Source organism: Mustela nigripes, chromosome 16, assembly GCF_022355385.1.
Source record: "Mustela nigripes isolate SB6536 chromosome 16, MUSNIG.SB6536, whole genome shotgun sequence".
In the NCBI taxonomy this organism is placed as follows: Eukaryota; Metazoa; Chordata; class Mammalia; order Carnivora; family Mustelidae; genus Mustela; species Mustela nigripes.
Window position 1 is genome coordinate 21,887,904 of NC_081572.1, and position 19,360 is coordinate 21,907,263.

At 50.7% G+C, this 19,360-nt stretch overlaps 1 protein-coding gene and 1 long non-coding RNA gene across 3 annotated transcripts in view; one reads left to right on the forward strand and one right to left on the reverse strand.

Moving 5' to 3' along the window:
* The first annotated feature begins 805 nt into the window (after positions 1-805).
* Positions 806-17,552, forward strand: LOC132003931 (uncharacterized). 2 transcript variants are annotated; one of them, XR_009400369.1, is made up of 3 exons: positions 806-995; positions 5,517-5,661; positions 17,479-17,552. It is a non-coding gene; the product is annotated as an uncharacterized LOC132003931 (long non-coding RNA). The 2 variants fall into 2 exon arrangements; XR_009400368.1 differs by lacking the exon at positions 17,479-17,552 and adding an exon at positions 15,989-16,201.
* The window catches only part of CDK12 (cyclin dependent kinase 12), a 96,355-nt gene continuing 92,195 nt past the window's right edge, over positions 15,201-19,360 (reverse strand). The window contains exon 18 of the mRNA XM_059379844.1: positions 15,201-15,252. The gene's annotated coding sequence lies outside the window, so the exon portion shown is untranslated. The remainder of the gene's footprint in view (positions 15,253-19,360) is intronic.

Consider the following 19,360-nt stretch of genomic DNA (forward strand, 5'->3'; position numbering starts at 1 on the left):
TCCCTCTGTGCCCCTCTCCTCTGATGTCAGTGAGTTACTCTGGCCCCTTTGCCTTCCCCTTCTTCCACCAGCACGGGCTGCCCAGGGAGAACCAAACCCCAGCGGCTCTTCAAGCCCAGCCTGCTCACAGATGCCCAGTGACCAACCAGCTCTCTCCCACAGCTGCTGGGGCGGGCAGAGGCAGAATGGCCGGGTCAGGTGTGGAGGGTCAGGATGGAAACTGGAGCTGGGAGGGAGTGCCAGAAAGAGGTAGGAGTCAGGGGGCTCGACCTTTCTGCATTCCAAATTCAAAGGGCAGGCTGTGTTTTTGGCTGGTTGCCAAGGCTGGGGACAGCTGGTGAGGACCAGGCAATGGGGGGGGGGGGCTCCCACTCCTGTACATGGGATAGCACCCACTTCCCCCTCTCTGATGGAGAGGGTGATATAGTAATTGATCCCTGGGCACAATCTGCCCAGGAGCGGGAGTTCTGGAATTTCTACTTTCAGAGATTCTAGAATGCTGGAACCTGCACCAGGTTGATGGTATTCTAGAACTTGCAGGGATTCAGGAATTCTGAGTCCTATACGAGGAAAGAGACCTCCCGGACTTCCGTGGTTCTGGTTGCAAAGACTTGAATTTGAAGTTCAGGGATGATTTCTGGAGCCCTGGGGGAGAATGGAAAAGTGTGGGCATGAACTGGGGGGAGGATTGAGAAAGTGAGGGCCACTCTCAGGAGCTCAGATGGGTCCCCCCAAATTAGTGAGTGTCTTTCTTAATTTTCTTTAATTTCTTTTTTTCAGAGAAGAAGAAGAAGAAAAAAAAAAAACAAATATCTGTGCAGTTCTGTGTCCTCCAGACAATTGCTCTGTCTGTAACTCTGTCTGTGGGGCTGTCTGCTCCTCTCCCTCAGATTCGGAGTTGACAGAATTCATATCAGAAGAGCGAACGCAGGGACATCTGTGTGCGGAATGACTGTGCCTACTCGAACCTGCCAATCGCTCCTGGCACGAGCTGGGTAACAAATGCCTGTTACCTCGGAATGCTGGCGGGTGGGGGGAGGGTGGGGGAGGGTGCCTGGCACCACCCCGGGCTGCCAAGCCCTGCCAAGGCCCCCTCCTGCCCTCAGCGGGTCCCGCCCCCTTCCCCGAATTGAGGGTCCGCGGAATTGGATTGTTCCTTAATTAGCAGTGATTAGAAAATTTGGGTGTCTCTCAAACCCCGGCCAAACCGGGTATCCTTGGCCTCCCTGATCTCGATCCTCACTCCCCTCCTGCCCTCCCTCCTGTTTTCCGGATTAACTCTGGGTTTCCACCGAGGGCAGGCAGGCGGCCAGTTGGGGGTGGGGTGGCTCACGGAATGCAGGGAAAGGGGTCTCTGGAGGGAAGAATTCCGCCGAAGTTGCCAGGAGGAGTTTCTGTCGCGAAGTGTGAGGCTCTGTGTGGAGGGTTTGCGTATACGCGGTTGACGGGATGATGTGAGGGTTTTGAGGTGGGGCAGAGAGCGAGAGGGACAGAGAGACGGGGATCGCAGAAGGAGAGATAGGGCTGAGGAAATGCGGAAGCTGGCAAGGAAGGAGAGAAGAAGGCAAGAGGCGGGGGCAGCGCCGACCCTGTTCTCTCCGCACCAGGAGTCTCCGGAATTCGGCCCAGCCCGTTGCCGCGACCCGGTCGGCTTCCCCCGCCTCTTGGCCTGGGCCTCCGGCCGAGCTCCCTGATCCATCAGCCGGTTCTGCTATCGGAGGTGGGGGAGGGGAGGGCGCTACGCCACAGCCAGTGCCAGCTGGGGGTGGGGGTAGTTATTGCGAGGAGGGGCGGAGAGCACATCTAAAATTCCGAGACATCTGTTCACCCAGGGAGGAGACACTGGGCGCAAGAAGGCTGGGCGCCCCCACCCCGCCCGCTCTGCCCGCCGTTCCAGGGGCGGGACTCCCGCGCTCCCCGTGCCCCTACCCCCTCCCCCCCAAGCACCAACGGTGGCCTGCAGAAGGGGGTGTTTAGCAAGGGATCGGGCTGGGGGGAGTGGGATTCTGGAGCTACCGTCTTACAGGGTCTTCAGAAGGGGAGAATCAGGGCTCAGGGGAGGGCTGAAAGGGAGGGTGTGGAGGGGTGTCTGTCAGAACAGATCTCCCCAGAGCACCCACAGACACCCCCCATATATAGGCACATAGACTTGGCCATCATACATGCTCAGATATAAATCCTCACGTTCCTGTGAACGCACATAACTGACCCCCTTTGAACATGATCATGTATTCATTCAAGCCATCTTACTAGATGCTTGGTCTTCACCGGGCTTGGGCTAGATATCGGGGAGATAGCTTCCTACCCATCAGGAGCAGTGAGCACATTGGATACCCAAGTGCACATGCCCACACACTGCCCTCACCCTCACAGAGACTCTATTCTAAATGGGAGGAGGATCTGGAGGGAGGGAGCTCCAGTAACAACACCATCCTCCAAGTCTGTGGACAGTTTCCCCAGGGGAAACCGGGACAGGGTCTAAGAGCCCAACAGGGGGCTCTGGACCCACTGCCAGCCACTTGTCACCGTCTTGCATACTCCCTTTTGGCAGGAGACACTGCCCTCAGACGTTGCCTGAACAAGCTCCTAACCCACTTCCCACCAAGCCTTGATGACCACCTCTCTCTTTCCTATGCCCTGGCCTGGCACCTGCCCCTCCACCAGGGCTGCCCTAGCTGGGCCGACAGAGGCCAGGCCTCTCAGCTGGGAAATGTCCATGTGGTTGCTACTTAAAAACTGATTTATGAGGCCGTGGCGGCTGCGGAGGCTTGGCCTGCGGTCCTGGTAGTAATCAAGGGCATATGCCCATCTCGCCTGGCACTGCCCAGCTTGTGAGCCCAGCCTTGGCCTCTGCTCTCCTGCTGGGAAGAGAGAGGCATAAAAGGTACCAAGTCCCTTTCTCTTCAAGCGATCTCTCTCCTCCTCCACACTCCTCCTTTTCCTCCTCCTTCTCTTCTTCCCTTTCTCCTCTCCCTCCTCCCTCCATTCCTCCTCCTTCCCTCCCTCCCTTTCTCTTCCTTCTCTCCCAAGTGGCACGGACCAGCCTGTGTGCCGGGCTGGCGCTCACAGCTGCAGCCCATCTGCTATGATTGAATGGTGACAGTGATGAGACAGGAGCTGGGGGGAATGGGAGGACATGGGGGCTGCCCTGCCACCCCTCACCCCTCCTTGTGCCAGTCCCCACATGCTTCCTTGACCTCCAGAATGAGACCATCTATTTTGCCTGTGCAGGGTGGGGAAATCCCACCCCTCTAAGTAGTAAGGGAATTTCTTTCCTCCTACCTAGATTCCTTAGAAGAAAAGAGCAGAAGTGTAGATAAAAAAGGGAGAAGGGATTGGGGTTGGAAGAGCAATCTGGAAGAAATGACCCATATGTTCACACCTGTACAGGCTTGGGGGGGGCACTAGCTCTAAATAGGGTGGAGTATTGAGACTCTGGTCTGGGCGGGGAGACACTGATGTAAGCCCAGGATCCAGCTTTTTCAGGAATCCAGGAAAACATCCTTGACGGTCCTTGGTGTGTACCTTGTTCCCTAGACCCTGTCTTTCCTCACCATGGGAGTCCTCCTCTGTACCCCTAGAAAATCTGCTGACTCTGAAGAGCTGGGAAATCACAGTTCTCTGTGGTGCTCAAAAGGAGACCCACAGGTTGAACCCGAATTTGTAGCAGGAAGTTCTAGTTAAACAGGAAGAAAAATTTCCCTGATTCCAGTGCAAAACCAAGATCTAACAATAACGATGGAAACTAGCATATATGTGGATCTTATTATGTATTCATAACTGACTTAAATTAAGCATTACACACAAGCTAATGATTATCTCAACCACTTTTTGGTTGAGATAATTGCTGTCCACTTTTTGAGGTTGGGATGGTTGTCATACCCATACTACAGAAAAGGACACTGGGGCACATACATCCAACTTGTATCCTATTCCTGTCTTCTCTCTTGGTAGGAATAAGAGAATAATTAGGAGGTCCACAAATTTTCAGGAACATTGTCCTTTCTTTTTCACTCACTTCTCTCCTTCTGCCTCTCTTCTTCCTCTGCCTGCTCCTTACCTTCAGTCAACCCAATACCTTCTCTCCTGTGAACTCCCATACATGTGGCTCTCTTTCTGCCACTGCTCACATGCAAATAGGTGGAAACACCCCCAAGAAGGCATTCACTGTCCCCATCCCACACATGAGGAAACCTAAACACAGACCTGACTGCATTTGATCCCACTTTCTGTGTTAGGGCAGTTTCTCCTCACATCTGTACTCCTGGCCCATGGGGTCTCTCTGCCCGAAGCTCAGGGTGGAGAATGCCATTGTGAACAGCTGCAGGACCAGCCTGGACTTCCAGTCTAATCTGGGCCCCTGGGGAGCAATTTGCTCCACCTGGCATATTTCCCCTGTCCTTTCCCTGGACACTGGAGTCTGTCTGAGTGACTCATGCCCTCTCTCATTTTTGCCATCTGCACCTCTATCCTCTCCCTTTCCTTTTCCTCCAATCTCTTTCTTCTTCCCTCTCTCCTTTCCTCCATCTTTACACATTCTTTCTCCCCCCCCTTTTCTCTTTCATCCTTCCTCATCTTCTTCATCCCCTCTTGCCTAGTTATTAAATAATAAAGCCCTTTCATTCTTGAAAATCCTCCTCCTCCACCAGGAAAGTGGGCATTCTTTTTTTTTTTTAAAGATTTTATTCATTTATTTGACAGACAGAAATCACAAGTAGGCGGAGAGGCAGGCAGAGAGAGAGAGGAGGAAGCAGGCTCCCCGCTGAGCAGAGAGCCCAATGCGGAGCTCGATCCCAGAACCCTGGGATCATGACCTGAGCCGAAGGCAGAGGCTTTAACCCACTGAGCCACCCAGGCGCCCTGTGGGCATTCTTTATATTCTATATATTTCACAACGAGGGGGCTGCTGGTGGGGGAGAATCCCTACTAGGCAATCGCACCAGAGAGAAGTTTTTATCTCAAGAGAGGGAGATAGGAACCCATAATCCAATCTTACAGATAAGCATTAAGCAGTCACTAAATCCCTACAATCCTCAGAACAAATCCAGATCAACATTGCTGTCCACTTGCCCAACACAAATTGAGATAAGAAATCAGGTGGGAAGCTTTTTGTGGGGTTATGATAGAACTTTCTTGGTATCTGTCTCCTTCCACTACTATTTTAAGGTCTTCCAAGGCAAGGAGGTACCTGGAAAAGGACACCTGGAGGCCACAGGAACCACACATCCAGGATCCCTCACCTGTCACAGTACCCTTACCAAACTCTTCCCATAATTGGCCCTGAAGGGCAAAGATGGCTAAATCCTTGAACCCAAGTCTGCACTTAAAAGCAGCGATGGGATCTGAGATCAACTTCCGTCATCACCCGCCTCTCCCAGGCCCACTGTTTGAACACTGCTTTGTTCCCCTGGTATCCTTTCAAGTCTCTCTCTCTCTCTCGTTCATTTATCTGTGGGTTTCTCCCTTTGGTCTCTTTTCTGTCTTCCATTTCTTGTGTCTTCTACCACCCATTCCAGGTCTCCTCTCCTCTCTTCCCTGTCTTGTCCTTCTGTAAGGAGAAAAGTCTGCTTTCAGCACCATGGACAGAGACACGGCCGGCTTTATCAGAAGTGAACCCAAATGGACAGGAGGGTTTACTTCAGGTCGAGATCTGTGCAAGTGGTGAGTGCCTACAAGTTTCTTTGGATCTCTGTGAATGCACATGTGTGAGTGTGCCCAAGGCTGTGTGAACGCCTGTGCCTCTCTGGGGCACACGCCTGTGGGCGTCTCTGGGTGCATCTGTGTGTTCGTATCTGTCTGTGCCGTGTCCCCGCCTGCTCCCCGAGTCCCTGGCTGAGAAAGGGGACGGGATGGGGACGCTCCGTTCTGAAGATGGGGGAGGCAGCGGGTGGCTTAGTATCCCAGCCGGGCCTGGGGGCGTCATCCTTGCCCAGACGCGCGCCAGGCACCATGTGGCATGTGTGCCAGCCGGCACAGGCTAAGGGCATTCTGCCCAGCATGAGGGGAGGTGGGGAAGAAGCAGGGAGCTAGGGACAGGCAAGAAGAGGTGGGGAGCTGAGCTCGGAACTCAACTCTAGGGCAGGCCTTCTCTATACTGCGTGAACTCCAACCACAGGCCTATACATGAAAAAAATGTACAAGTTACTTGCCTTCATGAGGGCCCAGACAACTAGAAAACCATCATGCCACATACATATTCAGAGGGAAATGCATAGGAGACAGGCCTGTTCTGGCTTGCACACACATGTGCACACCAGCACAAATGCACACACATCTATACAACAAAACCCTTCCTCAGAGGATAGGGGATAAAAGAAAAACCTCTCGGGGTGCCTGGGTGGCTCAGTGGGTTAAAGCCTCCGCCTTCGGCTCAGGTCATGATCTCAGGGTCTTGGGATAGAGCCCCACATCGGGCTCCCTGCTCAGCAGGGAGCCTGCTCCCCCCCCCCCCCGCCTGCCTCTCTGCCTACTTGTGATTTCTGCCTGTCAAATAAATAAATAAAATCTTTAAAAAAAAAAAAAAAGAATCACCTCTCTGGATCACGGAGCAGGAGCCCTCATTACATGGTTAGGCACTCACCCCTATGACACCAGGAATGCCTCTTAGGACCTGGTAGCTCCTACCACAACTGTTCCCTCCCCAACAAACGTGCAGATTTGCCCAACACAGTGCATGCCTGGGAGTTGTCATCAGGCGTGCCTGTCCTCTGCACCCAGGGAAGGAAGTCAGAGAATAATGTCACCTCTGTGCTTCATCTGGGAAAGAATGAGCGAGCAGGAGAGGAAAGGCAGTCAAATGGTTCCTTCCTTTCATCACCCATGCAGTTCTTATGTCCCCCAGAGAGTCTGGTGTACTGGAGACAATCCTAGATTTCTCATCTCATTTTCTTTCTTTCTTTTTTTTTTTTAATATTTTATTTATTTATTTGACAGACAGAGATCACAAGTAGGCAGAGAGGCAGGTAGAGAGAGAGGAAGGGAAGCAGGCTCCCCGTTGAGCAGAGAGTCCGATGTGGGGCTCGATCCCAGGACCCTGAGATCATGACCTGAACCGAAGGCAGAGGCTTTAACCCACTGAGCCACCCAGGTGCCCCTCTCATTTCATTTTCAATACTAACTGGCTGTGTGACCCTGGGCAGGTTATTTCTCAGTGAGATTTAAATATGATTCATGTAGGGGCACCTGGCTGGCTCAGAGGAGTGTGCACCTCTTGTTCGAGCCCTAAATGGGGTGTGGAGATTACTTAAGTAAATAAAATTTTGTTTTAAATTTTAAATATAATTCATGTAAAGGGCTTAGCTCGAGAGAGTTGCCATTAAATGGTCACTATTATTATTGTTCTATATTTTAAAAAAGATTTTTATTTATTAATTTGAGAGAGAGAGCTCACGAGCACAGAGGCAGAGGGAGAGGGAGAAGCAGACCCCCGCTGAGCAGAGAGCTTGATGTAAGGCTCGATCTCAGGACCCTGAGTCCATGACCTGAGTCGGAGGCAGTTGCCTAAACAACCCAGTCACCCTTGTTACTGTTATATTAATACCATGGAAGGAGTGATTAGCAGGATTGGATGGAAATACTGTAGCCAATGCTTACAGCATGTTGTCTGACCCATAGTGGGTTCTCAGTGAATACGAGTATAATGCGAACTTAGTGGTAGCATTTCAGGAATTTAGGCAGTTAAAGGGAGCTGAGAATGACAGAATTCGCTCTCCAAAGAGAGAAGCATGCACTCGCAAGTGCAAAAGGGGGAATGGAAGTTAGACATACAAAAAAGCTGAAGGACAATGCAGGGAGAAATAGAATAAGGTGATAAAAGTGGACCCCCTTGGGGTGAAGCATCCAGACTTCCAGCATTCAGGGCCAGGGAAGTCCCTAGAGGGTCTCCATTCCAAATCTGAACTCTCTCTTTTTTATTTTAATAAAGATTTCAGGGCATCTGTATGGCTCAGTCAGTTAAGCTTCTCCTTCAGGTCAAGTCATGATACCAGGGTCCTGGGATCGAGCCCCGTATCAGGCTTCCTGCTTAGCAGGAAACCTGCTTCTCCCTCTCCCTCTGCTGCTCCCCCTGCTTGTGCTTTCTCACTCTCTCTGTCAAATAAATAAATAAAAATCTAAAAAAAAGATTTTGTTCGTTCATTTGACAGAGAGAGAGCATAAGCAGGGGGAGCAGCAGGCAGAGGGAGAGGGAAAAGCAGACTACCCACTGAGCAGGGAGCCTGATTTGGGGCTTGATCCCAAGACCCTGGGATTATGACCTGAACATGCTTAATGGACTGAACCATCGTGGCACCTCAAGATCTGAACTCTTTATCCACATTCTTCCCACCTATTTCTTCTCTGGGCTTCCTCATTTCAGTAAAAGGCAGCATCCAGTTGGTTGTTCAAGCCAAAAACCTGGACTCATGCTGAGTTCCCCCTTCCTCTCATTCTCCACACAGCCTCTCACCAAGAGCCACGGATCCTTGCTCCAAGAGCCCCCTGAGTCCCTCTCTTCTCTCCTTCCTCACTGCTTCCCTCTACACAAGGTCACATCACCTCTTCTCTGGGTGTCTACTCTGGCTTCCCACCTTGCCCCAATCTGATCCATTCTCCCAGAGCAGCTAGGGTAATCTTTAAAAAATACAAGCTTTTCACTCTCTGGCTTAAAATTTCCCCGTGGCTTCCTCAGCACGTAGAATAAAATCCTAACTCCTTATCAGCTGGATCTGGTCCCTCCCTCCTTCCCCAGAGACCCACACTGGCCCCTGCCTCTCCCTCTCTATGTCCCAGCCTCACTGGCCTTTCTTTCCACTCTGCACACACTAAGATCACCTTCTCACCCTAGGAACTGGACGGCTTTCTTGGTCCAATCAGTGCCCTCACCTCTCTCCCACTCTTCATGGCTGGCCCCGTTTCATGCTTCAGGTCTCACTTTGTCCACCCCCACGTCCACCCAAGAAACTTTTCTGATGCCTTTTCTACTATTTCCTTTGCAGTATTTAATTGTTGCCTTGCCCCTTTTTTTTTTTTCCCCCCATCCTGCTGGTCTGTAAGCTCTCTGAAGATAGGGACCATAGTATTTGTTCTGTCCCCCTGGTAAACTCTGAGCCCAGCATGGCATAGACACTGAGTCAGTGTGTTTGAATGGCAGAATTGATTAATGTTTTGACATCTTGCAGGGTGGGGGTGGGATGAGCCGGTCCTGTAGCTTGGGCTCCAACCTGCCCCATTAAGGGTCTCTCTCATCTCTCTTCCTCCCAGGAAGTCTGTCTGCTGGCAGCCTCCTAATTATATTTTACTTCACTATAAATCTTTTCGTTAAATATAATTGAAAAATACACCTTTCGAATCATCACATTAACCTAGCATCCACTCTGAGGCGGTAATTAAAAGCTTCCTAGAATCTCTCACCAGCTTGGGGAGAACTGACTCAGAGGATGATCTCTAAGCCCAGATGTGTAGGGCCCAGCCTCCCTGCCCCTAGAGAGGGTGGAGTCACAGGACCCAGACTGCCTACCCTTCAGGCTGGGGGGGTGGGGGTGGGGGCAGGGGATGGCGGAGTGGGGGGTGGGGGGGGTGTGAGCATGTTCTCCCTGTTCTCTCTCCATTACAGGATTCAAACAGCTGGGAGCAATGCCCAAACTCCAACCAGTTCTCCCTCAGGAGCCTAAGGTCTGCAATAGACCCCTCTTGGTTCTCTTCTGAGCTCCTGGCTCAGAGCTGTCTCAGGTCCGTGGAAGGAAGGGGAAACAGAAGGAGCAAATGCTCTCCCATCATAAATGAGTTGGATCTGTCCTAATCAGTCTTAGTAGATCCTAGCCTGTGGTCCTGAGGCTGGGAGAGGTTCTGTAATGTGGTAGGGTTAGAATTCAAAGTCAAAGGCTGGGGTCTGCCAATCTAAGCAATTACTTTGCCTCCTTTCAGAGTCCCTTTCAGGTGCCTTTGGTGACTGGTACCCTCGGGCCAGCCCCTCTCCCTTTCCAGGCCTTTACTTCCTTAGCTCTTGTGGTTTCCTAGGCAAGAAATTCTGGAGTCCTCTTTGACAATGCTCTTTTACACTTCATACCTGATCCAAAAGCAAATCTGTCTGTTGTGCCTTCAAAATCAATCCAGACTCTGAGCACTTCGCATCACCCCACTGCTAACCACCCTGGTTTACGCTGCTGTCCCCTCTCTCCTGGATGACCACAGTCTCGGCCCTGGGTCCCTTCAGTCTGTTTGCGGTGCAGCAGGCAGAGTGATTTTTTTTTCTTTTAATAACAGCTTTGCTAAGTTATAATTCACTCATTTAAAGTGTACAATTTGGAGTGCCTGAGTGGCTCAGTCGGTTAAGTGTCTGACTCTTGATTTTGACTCAGGTGGTGGTCTCTGCATTGGGCTCAATCCCCAGTAGGGCGTCGGTTTGAGATTCTCTCTCCCTCTTTTTTCTCTCTGTGCCCCTCATGCACTCTCTCTCTCAAATAAATAAATAGATTTCTAAAAAAGATTTTATTTATTTATTTGAGAGTAAGAGAGCAAGAGCACAAGGAGGGGGAGCATCAGGCTGAGGGAGTGGGAGAACCGGGTTCCCCATAGAGCAGAGAGCCCGACGTGGGGTGTGATATCAGGACCCTGGGATTGTGACCTGAGACGGCAGATGCTTAATCAACTGAGCCACCCAGGGTGCCCCAGATAAATTCTTCTTCTTTTTTTTTAAAGTGTACAATTCGGGGCACCTGGGTGGCTCAGTTGTTAGGCATCTGCCTTTGGCTCAGGTCGTGATCGCAGGGTCCTGGGATGGAGCCTTACATCGGGCTCTCTGCTCAGTGGGAAGCCTGCTTTTCCCTCTCCCACTCCCCCTGCTTGTGTTCCCTCTCTTGCTTGTGTTCCCTCTCTTGCTGTCCCTCTCTGTCAAAGAAATAAGTAAAATCTTTTTGTTGTTGTTGTTAAAGATTTTATTTATTTATTTGAGAGAGAGAGACAGAGTGAGACAGAATGAGAGGGGAGGTCAGAGGGAGAAGCAGACTCCCCATGGAGCTAGGAGAGCCCGATGTGGGATTTGATCCCAGGACTCCAGGATCACGACCTGAGCCAAAGGTAGTTGCCTAACCAACTGAGCCATCCATGCGCCCCTAAATAAAATCTTAAAAAAGAAAAAAATGTACAATTCAATGGTTTCTTAGTATATTCATGGGGTTGTGTGACCTTTATCACAATTTTGAGGATTTCATCACCCCTTTGTCAGTCCTTCCCCATTCTTCTCAATCCCCACAGCTCTAGGCAACCAAAATAAACCACCACCTTCTCTAAGAGACTTTCCTGACTACCCCCATCAAAAACTGCACCTCCTTTCCCTCTCCTTTTTTGCTTTATTTTTCTCTTTAGTACATATCACCATTTAGCATGCTATGTATGTTGCACATGGCTTATATTCCTCCTCTAGTTTTCCCACCCCTTATCTACACACAAGCTCCCTGTGGGTGGGGCCTTTTTTTTAAATAGTAGCATCCCAGCATGTAGGACAGGACCAGGTACATAATAGGTGCTGAATGAACACAGGCAGTATGAATGAACTCAATAATACAGATTAAGGATCTCAAAATTTGCATTCCTGGGGACCAGCTCTTGGATGCCTGAATTTCTCTCTCTCTCTTCTGTTTTTCTCTCTTGGTCTTTTCTTCCCTGCGCCCGACACAATATTCGACACAATATTCTACTCACTTCCACCCCCCGGGCAATCCTTAGTGCCAACTCTTTTGGTCTTGTCCAAGGGACCTGTTCTTCCTCCTTCTCTCCTTCTGCCCTGACTAGCCCCTGACTCTTCCCTGATCTTCATCTTTAGACTCAACGCTGGAGAACATCAAATGGATGGCCTCTGGCAAACTATGGGAAGAATAATCAGTCTCACTGCCCGAGTCCTCCAAGAATGGTAGCATTCCTGTGCTTACGACTTGGGCCAGGCTAAGTTGAGTGCTTCAGACCAGCACTGTCAGAACTTTCTGCAAGGAAAGAAATGTCCTATTTCTGTTCTGTTCAGTATGGTAGTCACTAGCCAATATGAGGTTATTAAGCATTTGAAATATGGCTAACTGTGACTGAGGAAATGAATTTTAAATTCTATTTAATTTCAATTAATTTAAATTTAAATAGCTACATGTGGCTAGTGGCTTCCAATTGGGCAATGCAGATTGGCACACGTTATTTTATTTAATCTTTACAATTATCCTGGGGAATAGATAATATTATCCCCATTTTACAGATGAAGAAGAGTGGTTAATCAGGATGAGAATCCATGTTTGTTGGTTTCTAGAAGCTTCCAAGGAGCTGTTTCTGGGCTTAGGATAGGAGTTATGTAAGTGAGGAGGGCATGGAAAGATAATCATTCATTCTTTCACTCAGTGAGACTTTGTTGAACCGCATCTGCTAAAGGCTGGGGATATACACACAAATCTTTTATAGCATATCTTCTGGAACACTTTTCATTCCCATTTGACAAATGAGAACATTGAGACTCAGCTAGATTAAACAACTACCCGATTTCCCTGTTCCCTGCTTCTTCCCTCACCTCTCCCCTACTCCCCTCCCCCAGCCCCCGTCTATACTCTCTATAGGAGCAACAGTGAACCTTTGAAACATTTGTCTGATCATGTTTTCCCTCACTGGAAATTTGGCCAGGTTCCCCATTTTATTCCCGGAGAAAACCAAAGCCTATACAAAGAAAAACAAAGCCTATACAAATGGGGCCCCCGTGCAGTCTGTGCCTTGCTCCATTCCAGCTCAGGCCTCACCTGCTTCTGCTCACCCTGGAGCCCTCCAGTCCACTGGCCCCCCTGGGCCCTTCAGGCCCTGGCTCACCTGTTTGCTGGCTGCTCCCTGATACCCACACTATGGATTTCTTCATCCCCTGCAGGTCTTAGTTCAAATGCTGCTCTTCCAGATGAGGTCTACCCTTATCCACCTCGCCAATCTAGATCACCTTCTTGTGAACTTTCTCCCCCATAATTCTTACTACCTTCTAACATATAGTTTACTGATGTATGATGCCTGTCTCCCAGCTAGGATATAAGTTCCTTAAAGGTAAGGATCTTCAGTGCCTGGCACAGGATGGGCTATCAATGAACATGTGTCAAATAAGTGAACAAGTCTGCCCAGGTAGCTTACCTTTTACAGTGGGTGGGCCCAGATTCTAACTTGCGGTCTTTTGCTTCTGAAACCTGAATTCTGGGCACCTCAGTGGCTCAGTCGGTTAAGTGCCTGCCTTCAGTTCAGGTCATGATCCCAGGGTCCCAGGATTGAGTCCATCGGGCTCTCTGCTCAGTGGGGAGTCAGCTTCTCCCTCTATCCCTCCCCACCTTGCTCCTTTTCTCTCTCTCTCAAATAAATAAATAAAAATGAAGCTCAAATTCTTTCCCACAAAGTCATTTTTTCTTAAGTATTCTCTCCAGTCTCCTCCCCAAGTTCTCTCCCTTAAGGGCGGCCCTGGGCTCATGCAATTTCTGGCCTCGGCAGGGATATGAATTCCTTTATATACTCTTGGCTGTGATATCCAGCAAGTGAAGTAATTTTACCCAAACTCAGAGATCTCCTTTCTTCAGGACAGGAGCCCTGGGTCTGTTTTTCAGGCTGTGGCCGCAGCAGGTACTCCCCCTCCCTCACCCCAGATACTGCTGGTCCTTTTCCTCTCTGCTGAGGAGAGGCTGGACCAGTCATTTCCTTCTTCCAGTGGGATAACTTGGGAACATAGTCCCTCCACCGCCCCCACCCCCACCTCTGGGTGTGCAGTGACAGAAAGCTAAGGAGGCACAATATCCCTCCACCCCTTGACTCTTTACTGCAGGAGGAAGGTGACAAGATATTTCCTCATGGTGGGGTCCATGGGCTCTTCCATGGAACTGGCAACTGGGATTGTTTGTGGGTCCATTAGGAGGGATGCGAGTTAGGTAACAGGAAGGACTTCCCAAAAGGTAGAAAATGAGGCAAAGGCATGAAGTGTCTTTTTCACTTTTAAGGCGAGGATAACTGAATGCATTCATCTTCCTCTAACCATGCCCTGGACATCTTCCTGAGTGGTCAGAAACAGGAAAAATGACTGACGGCTCTCCCCTCAGAGCTCCTCTCTCTCCCAACTTCTCTTCTCCTCCCCTCTTCCTCTTCCCCTTTCCATCTCCCTTAGCTCAAAGCCATTTGCTGGGACCCAAATGGGGAGACGGCTCCGTAGGTACCTCAGGGAATATTAAGCCACGTCAAGAGGGAAGAGCTGGCATCTGGTGTGTAGCCCAGCCACCTTCTGGTAGTGAGGTATGAGGGAAGGCCAGGGCTCTGGGCCAGTACCAGCTCTGCCAGAACACAACTGTGTGGTCCAGAGAAACTGGCCAACCTCTCTAAGCTTTAGCTTTCTCATCTGTAAAATGGGACTAACAGTATTTGCCCTACAACACTGTGTGAGTTGGAGATGGTGGAGATGGTCCAGTCACAGGGTAGAGGCTGCTGAAGAATTGGTATTGTTATGATTATTACTACTTAGGCTCTGGGAGGCCCTCTTTTCCATCCTCATGGGTGGGGAGAGCCTTTCCCCCCATCCTTCTCCAGTGCTTTGGTCCAGATGAAAATTCCAGATGGAAAGGCGCCTGGGTGGCTCAGCTGAAGGCTCTGCCTTCAGCTCAGGTCATGGTCTCAAGGTCTTGGGATCGAGCCCCACATCAGGCTCTCTGGTGAGCCAGGAGCCCGCTTCCCTCTCTCTCTCTGCCTGTCTCTCTGCCTACTCTCTCTCTCTCTATCTCTGTCAAATAAATAAAATCTTTTAAAAAAAGAAAAAAAATTCCAGATGGAGCCTCCAATCACACTCTGGTCCAATTGAACCTCTTCTTCTTCTTCTTCTTCTTCTTCTTCTTTTTTTAAAGATTTTATCTATTCACTTGACAGACAGAGACCACAAGTAGGCAGATAGGCAGGCAGAGAGAGGAAGGGAAGCAGGCTCCCCGCTGAGCAGAAAGCCTGATGTGGGACAAGATCCCAGGAGCCCGGGATCATGACCTGAGCCGAAGGCAAAGGCTTCAACCCACTGAGCTACCCAGGTGCCCCAATTGAACCTCTTCTTTTCCTATAACCCAATCCAACCCATCACTCCCTGCCAAAATCCCTCCCCAGTTCCCCACTGCCTCCCAGGACCCAGAACCACAGTGATTATGAGTTTGGGTTTTGGGGTTATACCTGGGTCGAATGGTCACTTCTCTCAATCTTTAGCTGTGTCTCTTAGGCAAGTAACTTAGTATTTCTGAGCCTCAGTTTACTCATCTGAAAAACAGGATAACAGTGTTTGCTTTGTAAGGTTATTGTAATGCTATAAAGCATTTGGCACATGGAAAAATGCTACCTCTATTATTACAACAACATGAAAAACTCGTAACTCCTGAGTATGACATGCAAGGTTAGCTATAGAAGTTAGAATTCCCAATTTCTAGAGCAGGATTGTCAGAATGAAGCACCTGGCCTGCCTATCCCACCTGTTTCCTGCCATCCTCCACATGAACCCCATGTTTTGGTTGGCACAGTGCGTCACTCACCATCCCCATGCTGAGACTTCCTTCGGTGCCTTGGCACATGCTGTTCTCACTGCCTAGAACATTCTTTCTCTCCTTGCCCACCTGGTAGACTCCTACTCATCAGTTAAAATCTAAGTCAAGCCTATAGTCCTTCATGAAGCCTTTCCAGACCCAGGGTCTGGGGTCATCACATCCTGAGCCTCCACCATCCCAGACCTTTGCCTCTGCTTCACCTTGGGTAGAGAGCTATAGGCCTTAGGACTAGGCTGCCCGGGTTGGAATTCTAGCTCTGCCCCTGCTAGCACTTTAGTCGTTCCTTCACTTGTCTGTGCCTCAGTTTCCTGACCTGGAAAGTGAGATGATGATGATACTAGTATCTGATAAAGGTCTGAGGAATAAATGAGCTTGGTTCCCATTCTCGGCATAAAATCATTCCCTAGTAAGGGGAAGCTGTCATAATCATTATTCTGGTCTCTTTTGCTTTCCAGGACAGAGCTCAGTCTGCAGGCTGGTCTTCCAGATCAGGCTGTGAGACTGGAAGGGGTGCGCTGGAGCTGATTCAGGAAGCTCCTGCAGAGTGGATACCTGACTTTCTCCTTGACTTTGGCCTTCAGGATAATACTCTGCACTGGGGACCAAGGTCCCTCCCATTTTACAGATAAGGAAATTGAGGCCCAGAGGAAAGGCCTAAGGGCCCTAGTAAGGAAGTAGCAAAGCCAAGTTTTACCCTTGGACCCAGCTGATTCTAATCACCTCCCCCAGCCTCAGTTTTCCCATCTGTAGAATGGGATGGTAACTGTTGTTTTTCATCTCTCAGGTTTACCTTGTACACTAATACATGTAGATGTAAAAGGCAGAATGGGGTTTGTGTCTCCTCTCGTGAACCGGGTAATGCTTTGTCTTGGACAAAAATAAGAACTTTTCTGGGGGAGAAACTGGGGAGTAGCTGCGACACAAACAGTCCCAAAGCCCCAGTTCACCCCTCTCCCTAGGGTTTGTCTGCAGCCTGGGGCCAATTCAGCAACCTCTCTCCTTTCCTGGGCCCACTGCCAGCCCCTCCGCCCCTTCCCCCCACCCATCGCCACTGGAAGACAATGGTGGGCAGGCGAGGCCTTTGTCAGAGGGGTCAGGCCAGTTAATCTCAGGCTGGGCCAGGGAGGGGCGTGTGGAAGGGCTAGGGGAAGGGAGAGGGGGCTGCATGTGGGGAGAGACGACAGAGGGCTTGTGAGGGTCGGGAGGATACTGGAGGCTGGGGGGCCTGAGGAGTAAAAGCTTGAAACAGGCTTTGGGGAGCGTTTTCTCCGAATGTAGATTTGAGCTCCTATTAAACTTGCCAAAAATTTGTGTTAGCTAATGGATTCTTAATTCTGTCTAAAATGAGAGAGGGAAAATTATGCCATTCATCTTGTATTGGTTTGAAATTACATCTGACACCTAATCGATCATACTGTGGAACATTAACTCTTTGGAAGAGACCCAACTTTTCCTCTCTCCCTTGCTTTCCAGCGCGTCGACCACCCCCACCCCCTGATTCCTTCTTTTGTATTTCATTAACTAAGCAAAGCTCTGGCTGTCTCTGGGGGTGAGGGGTGGGAGTTAGGGAAAGGGTTCATTTGAATCAAGGAGATAACTGGGCCCCCCAATCCTTTGCCCAAGACCAGAGCCCCTGCTTCCAACCTTCAAGTGACCTCCTCTCTCTTCCTACATTTTCCTCTGTGTTCTGAGATCTGGAAATGCAGAATGAAAGGCATTGGGGTGTGGGGTGACCTCAGAGCCACCTTGGGGGCACCAGAGAGAGGCCAGGAGCCAGGCAAAGCTGAGCTAGCACCTGGGGCTGGGGCAGGGGCCGTGGCGGGGGGCTCACCTGCGACTTGCTTGGCAGATGGGTGAGGAGGAGGAGGGCAGATGACAATAGATTTACCTCTGGGGATCCTGATGAGCTCTATCTGAAAACCCCAACCCCAGACCTGCTTTCCAGGAGGAGGACTTTCTGGCAGCAGAGAGAACCCACTGGAGGCTGACAGACCTGGGCTGGGATCCTGGCTTCACTCCTGACAAGCTGTGTGACCTTGGACAAGTTACATAATGCTTCTGAGTCTCAGTTTCCTTCTCTGTCAGAGCAGGATAATAATACTGGCACAGGGCTCAAGTGAGGACTGGAGAAGATAATCCAGGTAAAGCTGGGACAGAGCCTGTCGCCTGGTACACAGTAGGTGCCCAATAAAGGTGCCAGTCAGAATCCAGATCAACACTCCTCCTGCCTCCTACCTCTACTTCCTGACCTCCCTTCCCACCCCCCCTTCTTCCCTTCTACCTCAACTGCCTGGTCCCCAGGCAGATGTGGGCTAAGAAGCCACAAGGCCAGGTGTGTGAGCCAATGTTTTCTCCTAAGAGGACACCCAAGGAGGCCTAGGCTCCCTGGGTCTTTACAGGGATCCCAGCCCTCCTCCTATAGTTATGGGGGGTTATCTCCTGATTGGAGAGCTCCCCCTGCACCTCCCACCTCTAGAGGAAAGGGAGCTCTGAGGTGAGGCCAGGAAGAAGGGCACTCCAGCTGGGAGAGTGGCTTTTACTCAGGCATCTCTGACCTCTGCATGTGGTTTCCCAAGGGCACCTGTCTCCAGTCTGATTACCTTACGGGGGGTGGGTGGTATTGGCTGGGAGTGGGGGCTTGGCCCTCAAGAGCAAGGGAGGGCAAAGAGAACCAGGGAGATGTGAGACGGGAAGGGGCAGGGACATCAAGCCCATCCCTACTCCCCTTGAGGCATCACGGCTTCTCCCTCTGGTTGGCTATGAGCACGATGGGAAGAGAAGTTGCCAGGGCCCTCTGGCTCCATGTGAAGGGGGTCCTCGTGGAAGGAATGTGCCATGTAGCTGGCCTGGGGCACACAACAGCGTGGAGGGGGCTGAGGGCCTCTTTCCTCTCAATCAGGATGGTCTCGATCTTCTCCTCAGGCTCAGGAAGCACCAGTAAATACCTGAATGAGTGAATGTGCAGGGGGCAGGGACCCCGCTAATTTAAGGGACCAGTCAAGGTCACACAAGGAATAATTAACTACTCTCAGGTGTCTGCTCCAAGTGCCAGAAAGAATGGCCTGTATTCTTGAGCCTTGTGCAGGAGGCCAGTATGAAGACTAAGACTAAAGGGGGCAATCTCACTCAGTACCCTCAGAGGAAAGCGGGACTCAGGAAGGGGGTCTAATGGACCAGGGCCACAGGGCGAGGCAGGGCAGCTGAGGACGTGGGTCTCTGGCTCTCAGTCCAGCGCTCTTCCCCACCCACAGCATGAATCTGAAGGTACATTTCTAGACCTCTTGTCTGCTCCCAGCAGACCCTCTGTGGTTTCTGGGGAATGGGCTGGAGTTGGGAGTGGGAGTCCGGAGAGCTGCTGGAAGAGGCTTTCCCTGAGAGAGAAAAGCAGAAGAGGCTGGTGAGGTTTCTTAACTCCCTCTCCCGCCCCTGCACACATACAAACACACAGCGGCAGGAATTTTATTTCCAAATGTCCCTTCTCTGGGGAGCTTGCTGTTTCCCAGGAGACGCCTGGTGGAGATGCCCCTTCCTGCCAGCCTCCCTGGCAGCCACTAGGCGGCTGTGGCTCCCTTTTCTGCCTAGAGACGCCACAGCAAGGGTGCCACGTGGTTTGTATTAATAGGAAGTGGAGCTCAGGCCTATAGATGCTGAGGATGGAGCAGGCCAGCCAGGAGGGGGTGAGGAGCCAGGCCAGTGGGTAGACTGAGGCAGCCTCTCCCAGAACCACATTGATCAAGGGCCCTGGGCAGCCTGGCATGCCTAGATCTGTGTGCTGACCTGCCTCTGGTCACCAGAGGGGGATCTCCCCCCCTGCAAAAAAAATCCTC